We start from the raw sequence: 9,284 nt of genomic DNA, 5'->3' as shown, positions 1-9,284 counted from the left end.
TTGCTCGCGCGTCGCCAGTTCAGGCCCCTGTAGTCGCAGACCGAGTTGCCCAAGGCAATCCGGCTCGCGACAATTGTAGATGAACCAAAGTGTAAAATCCAAACAACTTTCTTCAAATCAGAAATTCGGCTTTGAAGCCAAAATGGTGGGTGGTGGTGCACACCTGTAATCCCAGAACTTGGGGAGGCTGAGGCAAGAGGGTTGCAAGTTTGAGCCCAGTCTGAACAATTTAGTGACTTAGTGCAACCCTGTCTCAAAATTTAAAAGTAAAAAAGAAGACAGGCTGTAGCTCAGTGTGATGGCCCTAGTTGAATCCTCATCAGGGCGAAAAGAAAAGAAAAAACTGGCTTTAGATGTGGAGCCCCTAACTTCAGATGACAACTGATAGTCTGGAGGATAACATTTGTTAAAACAATGAAGAGGCTGCAAAAAATAGTGGGCATCTCTTAGGAACTGGGGTCCAACTGAAAACACAGACATCGAGATAGCCTTGTTTCCACTCGTTTTAATGTCTGGAAACTTTATGTCCTCTACTACTTGGCAGATACTGGTTTGGCAACTGGTAAGTTTGAGGACAGACAAGAAAGTTGAGCGTGTCCGATCCAGAGGGGGCTGCAGAAAGCAAGCCTTGATCTCATACAGGAAAGAATCCCAGCATTATCCTGGCCAGGGAGCGAGACAGAGAGCCCAGGGAAGCTAGAAAAAGATCGGAGTCATGGACAAACAAGCTCCCAGGAAGCAGCTGCCAGCCTTTCTGGTGACAGTTTGCTTCCTGTCAAACAGAAAAGGAGACCAAGGCACAGGGGTAGGCTTGGAAACCCACACAAGCCAGGCCTGAGGCCCATGTCACGTGGGGCTGCGGTCCTGGCCACAGAGCAACATGTGTGTCACGTCTCCTGGGAATGTCAAGGCTCTGGGCTGGGAGGGTGACGGTTCCCAGCCTCTGCGTGGGAGGGAAGGCTGAGATAGGCCTCTTTGGGAGTTTTATGTAGCTTAGCTGTGTTTTTGGCTCCTGGTTGCTGTGAAAAGGGGGTGCGCTCTGTGGGGTTTCCTGCTAGCACAGGCACTGGAGAGGAAGGCAGGAGCTCACGGGGACCCTCTACCCATGGTGGCCCGCCGAGTTTTGATTCAGGAAGGGAAATCAAGTAAAGAGTCTGCACTTGGACATAGCAACAAATGGTTCATCAAAATACTCTAGAAGAAATCGAGGCCTGGGTGAGAATTTTGCTGAGGAGACATTGCTTGGAAATGAATGAACAGTTATTAACAGGAAGTGCTTCTCAAAAGCTTATAGCAATGCCCCACAAAAAGCATTACAAAAGCGTCAGCGTGGCCCCAACTAAACATCAGTGCAAAAGGGCCACAACAGTGAAGGGGATTTCATATACTCTTTCCTTTCAAGGGCTCCATCGACTGTGGTCAGTACATGCCTGTGTAGGTGAGAGTCATATTGTTTTTCCAGATATGTGCACTCTCACCAGCGTGGGTTTAGAGGACAGTCCCTTGAGCATTTTCACCCCACCCCTGGTTTTCACTGATCTCCAGATTAGAGTAAGAAGCCGTCAGGTACCGCGGTTGAGAGAGGGAGGAGGTAATACACACCCAGGACTACAGCTTCTCCCACTTAACCAGATTCTCCCAGGCTAAGACTTCATCTGCACCCTTCCTAAACATTCATTTCTTGCCATTTCAATCTTATTTTTCCTTTTGCCTCTTTGTACTTCCTTTTCACTGGCCTCAGTGCCCTGGTACTTCACATCCAAGAGGAAACTACCAGTTCTGCTATCTCTTATCTGCGGTGACTCACATGGCACAATAAACGTACAACGAAATCCCCTCCTTGTTGCCTTCAGTTACTGCTAAGGTTTCGTGTGCCAAGTATTTCTTTTTCTCAGTTCTACGTGGTAACTCTGCAGTGGAGAGTTATTATCCCATGGAAGACAGGGAGGGGAGGACCCCAGAAGAGCTTCAGAGCAAGTGGGTGCAGAGGCAGTGTCCAGTCTTTAATCCAGCCAGAACCACGTATCCGATTGTGATAACACGGGACACCTTTCCCCCTTCTGAAGGACTTGCCAGCGACAACTTGGTTAGCTGCTACCTCAAATTCCATGCCATCTCTTCTGCTCCTCCCCAGAAGAAAGGTCTGGATTTACCAGGAAGTGGTATTTTCAGCCAGGGCTAGCTTGACTTTTACTAGAACTTGTATGAATACTCTGATGCATCTTTTGGGTTGACATAAAGAAGTCCATCAGTATAGTACTTCTGCCTTGTCTAGAACCTGGGTCTGCTACCTAAGGGGTAAGGTGACAGTAAACCTGCAGGGAGACCCACTGCACCGCCTGGAGAGACTGACTCACAGCTCAATGGGAGGGGCAGGGATGAAGGTGCTCTTTGCTGCTTTCTGTACTTGAATAATGCACTTTGTTTGATGTTTTCAAGGAAGCTGGGCACATCCAGAAAGAGGAAGAGGCCAGGCCTTCTACAAATACACCGTAGGTTCTGTGCTTGTCCCTGGGTTTCCTAATTGATCTGTAAGCTGGACAGCAAGGAGGGGAGACATGGCTATCTCTGTTTAAGGGATGAGATATTCAGGGATTGTTAAACAGCTTGTCTTTGCTTCTAAGAGAAGGCAAAACCCAGTATATCATTATCCATACTCTAAAACTTCCTTCGATCATTGGTTTCTAAGCAATAGCATCAAAACATCTTGCTACGCTTCTGAGATCACTCGGTTGTCTTTCAAATATAGTACAGTTTTTGTGTTGAAAATCTAAGTCTCTCAGTTTTAAAGGGACAATTAGGTGATTGTTGCAGACTTCCTATTTCTCCAAGGCATCTGCAGGCTTTCTTGGGCTAAAAAGTGCTTTATATAAATATTAAATAATTGGAGTGTTGAGGACAGCCACGGATGGTCTTGGTTTTTGTTTTGTTTTGGTTTTGTTTTTTGGCAGTTCTTCCACCCTTCAATGAGGAAGAGTATAACACAGTATTTCGCAAATAATAAAGAAGTTCTTTCGAAGTAATAAAAGCCATTCAGTGTGTTGGTTGTCTGCGTTGTTCTTAATGACAGGCCTGCATGGCTGGTAGCAGAGGCCTTTAGGCACAGCTCTAACAGGGCCTGTAGGCTTCCATTGTTACCTAATCCCACAGGATCTGTCATGTTTTATTGGCTTTTCTGGTTAGTCATTGTATGGTTTGGCACCACTGAAATTTCACGTTTTTGGAAACAATAGTGTGAACAAAGATCAGGTTTTTCTTTCTGCCGTGGGTTATTCAGTTTGCTCTGAGTGTTCCAACAACAACAACAACAACATATTTTCTGTACTCAGCCAATTATATAGGCTCTCTGGTACCAGCCCAGACTTTTGACCAGGCGCTTTCTATTTCTGACTTATATCTGAGGACTTTCTAGGTAGGTAGAGGTATCACTGAATTCATGGGAGAAGAAACACCAGGCTGGTTGCTTGAAAGAGAAGGGAACAGCGTATTTGTTAGAGTGAAAGCAGAAAATCAATTAGGATGACTTGATAATGTTGTCACTAGCTGTGTATGTGTCTGTGTGTGTGTGTGTGTGTGTGTGTGTGTGTGTGAGTCCACGTCCACACGGGTGTGTCAGGCCCTAATACACGGAGCGAGGCAAAGCATTTAGCACATTATAGGAAACAATAAATTTTAGCAGCGAAACCTAGATTTTTTTCAAAATAAAGTTTTCTTTTCCAGCTGGAAATCTTTTTTTTCCCCTTTACCTCTAGGAATGGAACATCAAGAGAAAAACTGTTCAGAACATTTTTTGTTTGTTTGTTGCCTGGTTATCACTGACTTTAGGCAAGAAAAATTCAAGCTCAATTTTTTAATGTGAACAAGTTTTAATTGAGCACATGTGAATCAAACATACTCATCAATGTAGAAGTAAACTCTGGAAACACAAAGATGGCCACTGGTTTCCAAACCTTATCATTTTAGTACTGGAAAGGATAGTCTGTTATTCTGGAGTTATTTAAAATTTAAACTCAAGTTTCATGAATTTTAGATTCAAGTCTTTTGTGTTGGGCTGTTTTAGGGCTTTCTGGAAAAGCAATAATTGAGGCCTGAAGCAGTCCAATTCTCCTGCTTCTAATTTCGTTGACAGAATATAGGTTTTGTATTTAGTCATCTCTTCTTAATCATCTATTACTGACTCATTTTTTCTCTGGGCTATGAAGCAAAGTGAATGTGATGGGGCTATTGGTGCATGGGGGGGCACGTGCAAAAGCCCTGAGGTCCATACCAGGCTAAAAAAATTTAATTTATAGCAAAACTTGTGCTTTATTTTCTGTTATTTTAAATAAAGCAGCTGCAATTTTAAACTCACGAAACATGTTAAGCCCCTAGGAATGAATTTTAGAAAACTTCTACCAGTGTCTTGTATTTCATGGGCTAATCTGTTCCTCAGCTTGCATGTCACCTTCAGAAATGGCAGCTCAAGGGCCCCAGACAGGTGCGTCTTCTATCTCAATGTGGCCATACTTCCCAAGGCTAGGAAGCAACTCAAATATTTTCCAGGGGCCAACCTTTCCGTTGTTTTGAGGGTTCTGAGTATAGAGATTCTGCTGGTTTAGACATAAATCCCAACTTCCTAGAAGTCACGGTTAATTTCAAGCTCTGTTCGGGTGGCTCATCAGCGGTTGAACAGACTCCTCGGGAAGTGTTCGGGAGGGGGCTGGATGCAGGGTCCAGTTCCATGTTACAGCTGGGTGGGTGTTTTGAGAAGCAGGGGAGGTTACACGGAGGTTAGCCGACATGGAGATACTCACAGATTCGCCTAAATTCATCTTCAACTACCCGTCTGGGCTTATTAATCCTATCTTTCAAAACCAAAAGACTGATGCACCACTGGGCTCCCACTTATGTCTAGAAATCACCAGGAAAATATAACATTTCCAGTCTTGTGCAGTCTCTGCAGTTTGCTGACTGCATTCTAATTTGTCTGTGAATTTGTCATGAGTTGATGTTTGCATGTACATCTGAGCATTCCTGAGATTTGCAAAGTCTACTAACATACCGTCTTCTCCTGCAAAGAATGTGAGAGAGCTTCGAAAAGAATCTCCAATAAAGTGGGTTCTGTTCTTGTTTTTGTTTATTTTGTTTACTTTTGCTTCAAAGCTTATATGCCAGATGCAAGTGGTCCCTAGGGGTCACTTTCAAATAATTGTTCATAACATATGAAATAACCAGAAGTAACAGGTAAGCAGGAGAAAGTTTACTTTCTTTGTTGCTTTAGGTGTGGTATTTCAGTAAGAGAAATAATCAAGAGGTATCTGCCACCTGAAACTGGGCAGAGCCACTGTGCCAGCTACAGGCAGCATGACACACCTAGCAATGTTGTCAGAGGACAGGATTTCACCATCTTTGGGTGTTCTTGGTGGAGAACTGACACGTGAAGGTGTGTAGCTAAACAGTAATTGTTAGGTGTCACCTTCTTCTGGGAAATGAGATAATTAAGGAATTGCTGTCATACCCTCCTCATACATACTGGGGCTTCTCGCTGGGAAACAATAATCCTCAAACTGGACCAAGCCCATACTTTGGGGCACTTGACTTTAGGGTTGTGCTGTTTAGCATGAGAGATTGCTCTTTGGATCCATTTCAAATGAGCCAGCCAACTTGGCTGTGTTACCGACTGACCAGCCAACCTGAACCCCTTCTGTAAGTGATTACCCAGTCTGAATTTTTCAGGGCCTTGTCTCCGCCGCTCCTGTTTCCTTCCCCATTATTGTTGCTTGTGTTCATAGCTTATTCATAGGAGAAATGTTGGCTGAAAAAGTCAGGAAAAGCACAATCAGTCCAAATTGAAGGCTGCTAGGCTTTTAGATGATAGATTTGGTGGGGACAGACTTATGGTTTTAAATGAATGTTAAGAAAGCACTGGCTTTTGTTAATCCATAACATCTTCTATCTTATTTATGAAAGAAAATGTGTCTTTGTGCTTCTCAACTGTGAATGTGTCAAGTGAATCTCATCTACTACAGTCCAATAAGCAAATACCCCCTTTCCACCTGATTTCCCTACAGAACTATGAGCATTTTTACGTGTCTCAAAAGCAGAGATTCTCAACTTGCTTCCTCACCATTTCTACCTTTACTCTCTCATCTGACTTCCTGTTCCATTACCCCGATGCCACGGCCCTCCCCAAGATCACCAGTGCTTTAGCAATTGCTAAGACCAGTTAATTTGTACGTTCAGCTTTCGTTTTGCTGGGCCTGTGCTGTATTTTATGCTATGGATCACTGTTTACTTTCTCTTCTCTTTCATATTCGCAAAACTACTCCCCCTCCCTCTCCCTGTACCATTCCAACCATTCTCTTCTATAGTTTGTTTGTTTTGTTTTTGGTACCAGGGATAGAACTCGGGTCCTTGCACTTGCAAGGCAGGCAGTGGCGCCACTGAGCTAAATCCCTGGCCCCTCCTACCACACTCTTCTTGCAGCCCCTTCCTCCACCTATAGCACAAAGGTTGCACACCCTCATGTTGCAGCCTCCACACATCACTCCCTACTCTCAGTGCTTCAGTGGAGGAAAAATTGCTATGGTCCTCATGTTTGTGTTTCTCTAAAACTCACGTGTTCAAACCTTGTGCCCAGAGTGGAGGTATTACAAGGGGAAGCCTTTAGGGTGATTAGGTCAAGAGTAGAGCCCTCCTGAATGCGATGTGTGCCCTGTAAGAGAGGCCCAGAGAGCTACCCTGCCCCTTGCACCATGCGACGACAAGGATAGAAACTCTGTACACAAAAGGTCTCCCACAGACACCAAATCTGCTGCTAGCACTTTGTGGACTTCTAAGCCTCCAGAATTATGAGAAATCATTTTCTGTTGTTTATAAGCCCAGTTTATGGTATTTTTGGTTATAATAGCCCAAGTGGATTAAGGCCAAAACCCCTATGGATGAAGTAAAACCCATTTATCAGTCTCTGTCTTTCATCCTCTCTTCTCCTCCCCATTCCCTCCCTCCTACCATCCCCTCCCATCCCTCCTCAACCCTCTCCACAGCCATATCTATATCTAGTCTTGACTGTCCTTTAAGTGTTAGATGTCCAGATCCACTTCCTGTTGACCATTGCCACCTAGACAGCTCATAGCCTCACAAGTGCCATTTGCCCGGTTGGGTCTTCATCTTCCCTCTTGTACTGACTCCCCTTAACACATTGTCTTTCCTTTACTGATTTCACCAAGCTCCCAGTTATAGAAATTAGTAACCCAGAAAATCACTTTACATTCCTTAACCTATCACTTGTCTTGACTGGCTGGACTTGCCTCCAAACACACCGAAATTAATTTCTTTGCTTATTCTTACTACTATAATATTAGTTCTAGTCTCCACCATCTCTTTCTTGGATCAGTGCAAGGGTTTTCTAGCTATTCTTTCTCCTTGCAGACTTTCCTAGCTAATATACCCTCCTCAGTGTTATCTGCAGGATCTAACTAAACTGCACAGGTGACCCATGATGCTTCCTTACATGAGTCTTTGCAGTAACTCCTCCTTTATATTATTGCACCATGTTTAAGATTTTTTTCCCACAGCACCAGGTATCAATCCTAGGCTGCTTACTTGCTAGGCAAAAGCGCTGCTCCTAAGCTGCATCCTCAGTCCTTTAATGAAAATAACACACTACCAAAACTGCAGCTCACTCCCCACTCTTTGGTGTACTCTAAGCTTCCGCATTAGCTGGTCTTTTCTTCTTCCTCACACATGCTGTTTCTCACATGTAAGGCTCTTTTCATGTACTCTCATATTCTTGGCAGGGCCTTTTCTTCCCTATTTATCAGTGGATAACTCCCGCTCATCCCATGAGGCTCATATCTGGTGTTATACCTGCCAGAGAGTCTTCAAAACCTCCAAAGCAAGATTACTCTTTTTAGTCATCCTATTTAATAAATGTTATAGAGCTAAACAGCATTAAAATATTACATATTTTAATTTATCTGCCTCCACCAATAGAGCATAGACTCTAAAGTTAGACTGTTTCATATTAGTGCCTTCCTTGTGGCTCTTATTGTCTCATGCACAAGACAGCCACTCAGCAACGTTTGTTGACTGTAAAATGATCAAGTGTTGATGGCTATGGATGCAAGACACTTGGGTACCATTGTTTGTTGATTTATGATTGCAAGATATTTCAGTTCTTTATGATTTTTTTCTCAAGTGCTACTTAAGCTTCCTTAACAACTAGAGTTCTTTTAAAGAGACTTTGTAATACTAACTATTGTACGTTTTAACTCTTTCTTCTCAGGTAGCTAGGTCTGTCAGGGGATTTTAATAACTTTGTTCTGTTCTCTCCCAACACCCTGGACAACCCTGGAATGAAGGAAAGTAATCTCAACACACACCTCTGACTCATTGACACGCCAAGTTCCTTCTGCAATGATAATTTGCCAAGCACCAAAGCATTGTAACTTGTCATCCCCAGTGAATGAGAGGAAGAGGTGGTGTGGAAAGAACTTCCTGTTTTGCAGAACTTCAGTAACTAAATTGTTGTCATCTCACATTGTTTTTTTTCCTCATTAGTACATCTGTTTAATCTTATGCTGCCCCTGATACTGCATGATTAATTTAGGTCAGGAAAAGTCAGCTGATACAAAGGAGTGGGAGCATAGGAAAGGAGAGAATGTTTAAGTGAACTCCTTGTTTTTCAGACCTCAGGGTAATAGCAGCATACAGTACACAGGGATTGAACTGGGGCCCTTGTGCTCGTGAGGGAGACGGTGAAAGCCCTGAGCCAAACCTCCAGCCCAATACTTGAATTTTATAAATGGAGAGTTCCAGTTGAGTGAGTGTCTGCTGTGTATCAGGCATGTATGACTTACTTCCCATATGTTGTTGTTCTCTCACTTAATCTGTACAATAAAATCATGAAAAAAGATCTATTTTCACACTTTTAGTAAGTGAAAATCATGAGTCAGAGGGGATGAGTAACTTAAGGTTACGCATTTTGTAGTACCTAAACATGGGTGAAAATATGTCAATTTTTGTCTCATTTAAAATACTCTAAAATTCTTTGTTGCTTTTTGCTAAAATGTACCTATTATTCTTATTTTTAAATTTTTTTTTGCTTTAATAAACTACACATTGATAGTATTGAATGTGTCATTTCAAATTCTTGAAAGAAGACTACATTTATTACTATCAGAGTCTCAAATACAAGAACTGGACAAATGGCCAAAATAATCAAATGTTTTAGTATTTGTTGTTTCTATTAAAATATAAACAGGGGTAAGGGTTTTTCTTCATGAGGAAGCAAGAGTGGATCT

The sequence above is a fragment of the Fukomys damarensis genome, unplaced genomic scaffold, assembly GCF_012274545.1.
Source record: "Fukomys damarensis isolate Sample0158 unplaced genomic scaffold, DMR_v1.0_HiC HiC_scaffold_26, whole genome shotgun sequence".
Taxonomy (NCBI): Eukaryota; Metazoa; Chordata; class Mammalia; order Rodentia; family Bathyergidae; genus Fukomys; species Fukomys damarensis.
The sequence above is the reverse complement of the archived record's forward strand: the minus strand, read 5'-3'. Positions refer to the sequence as shown.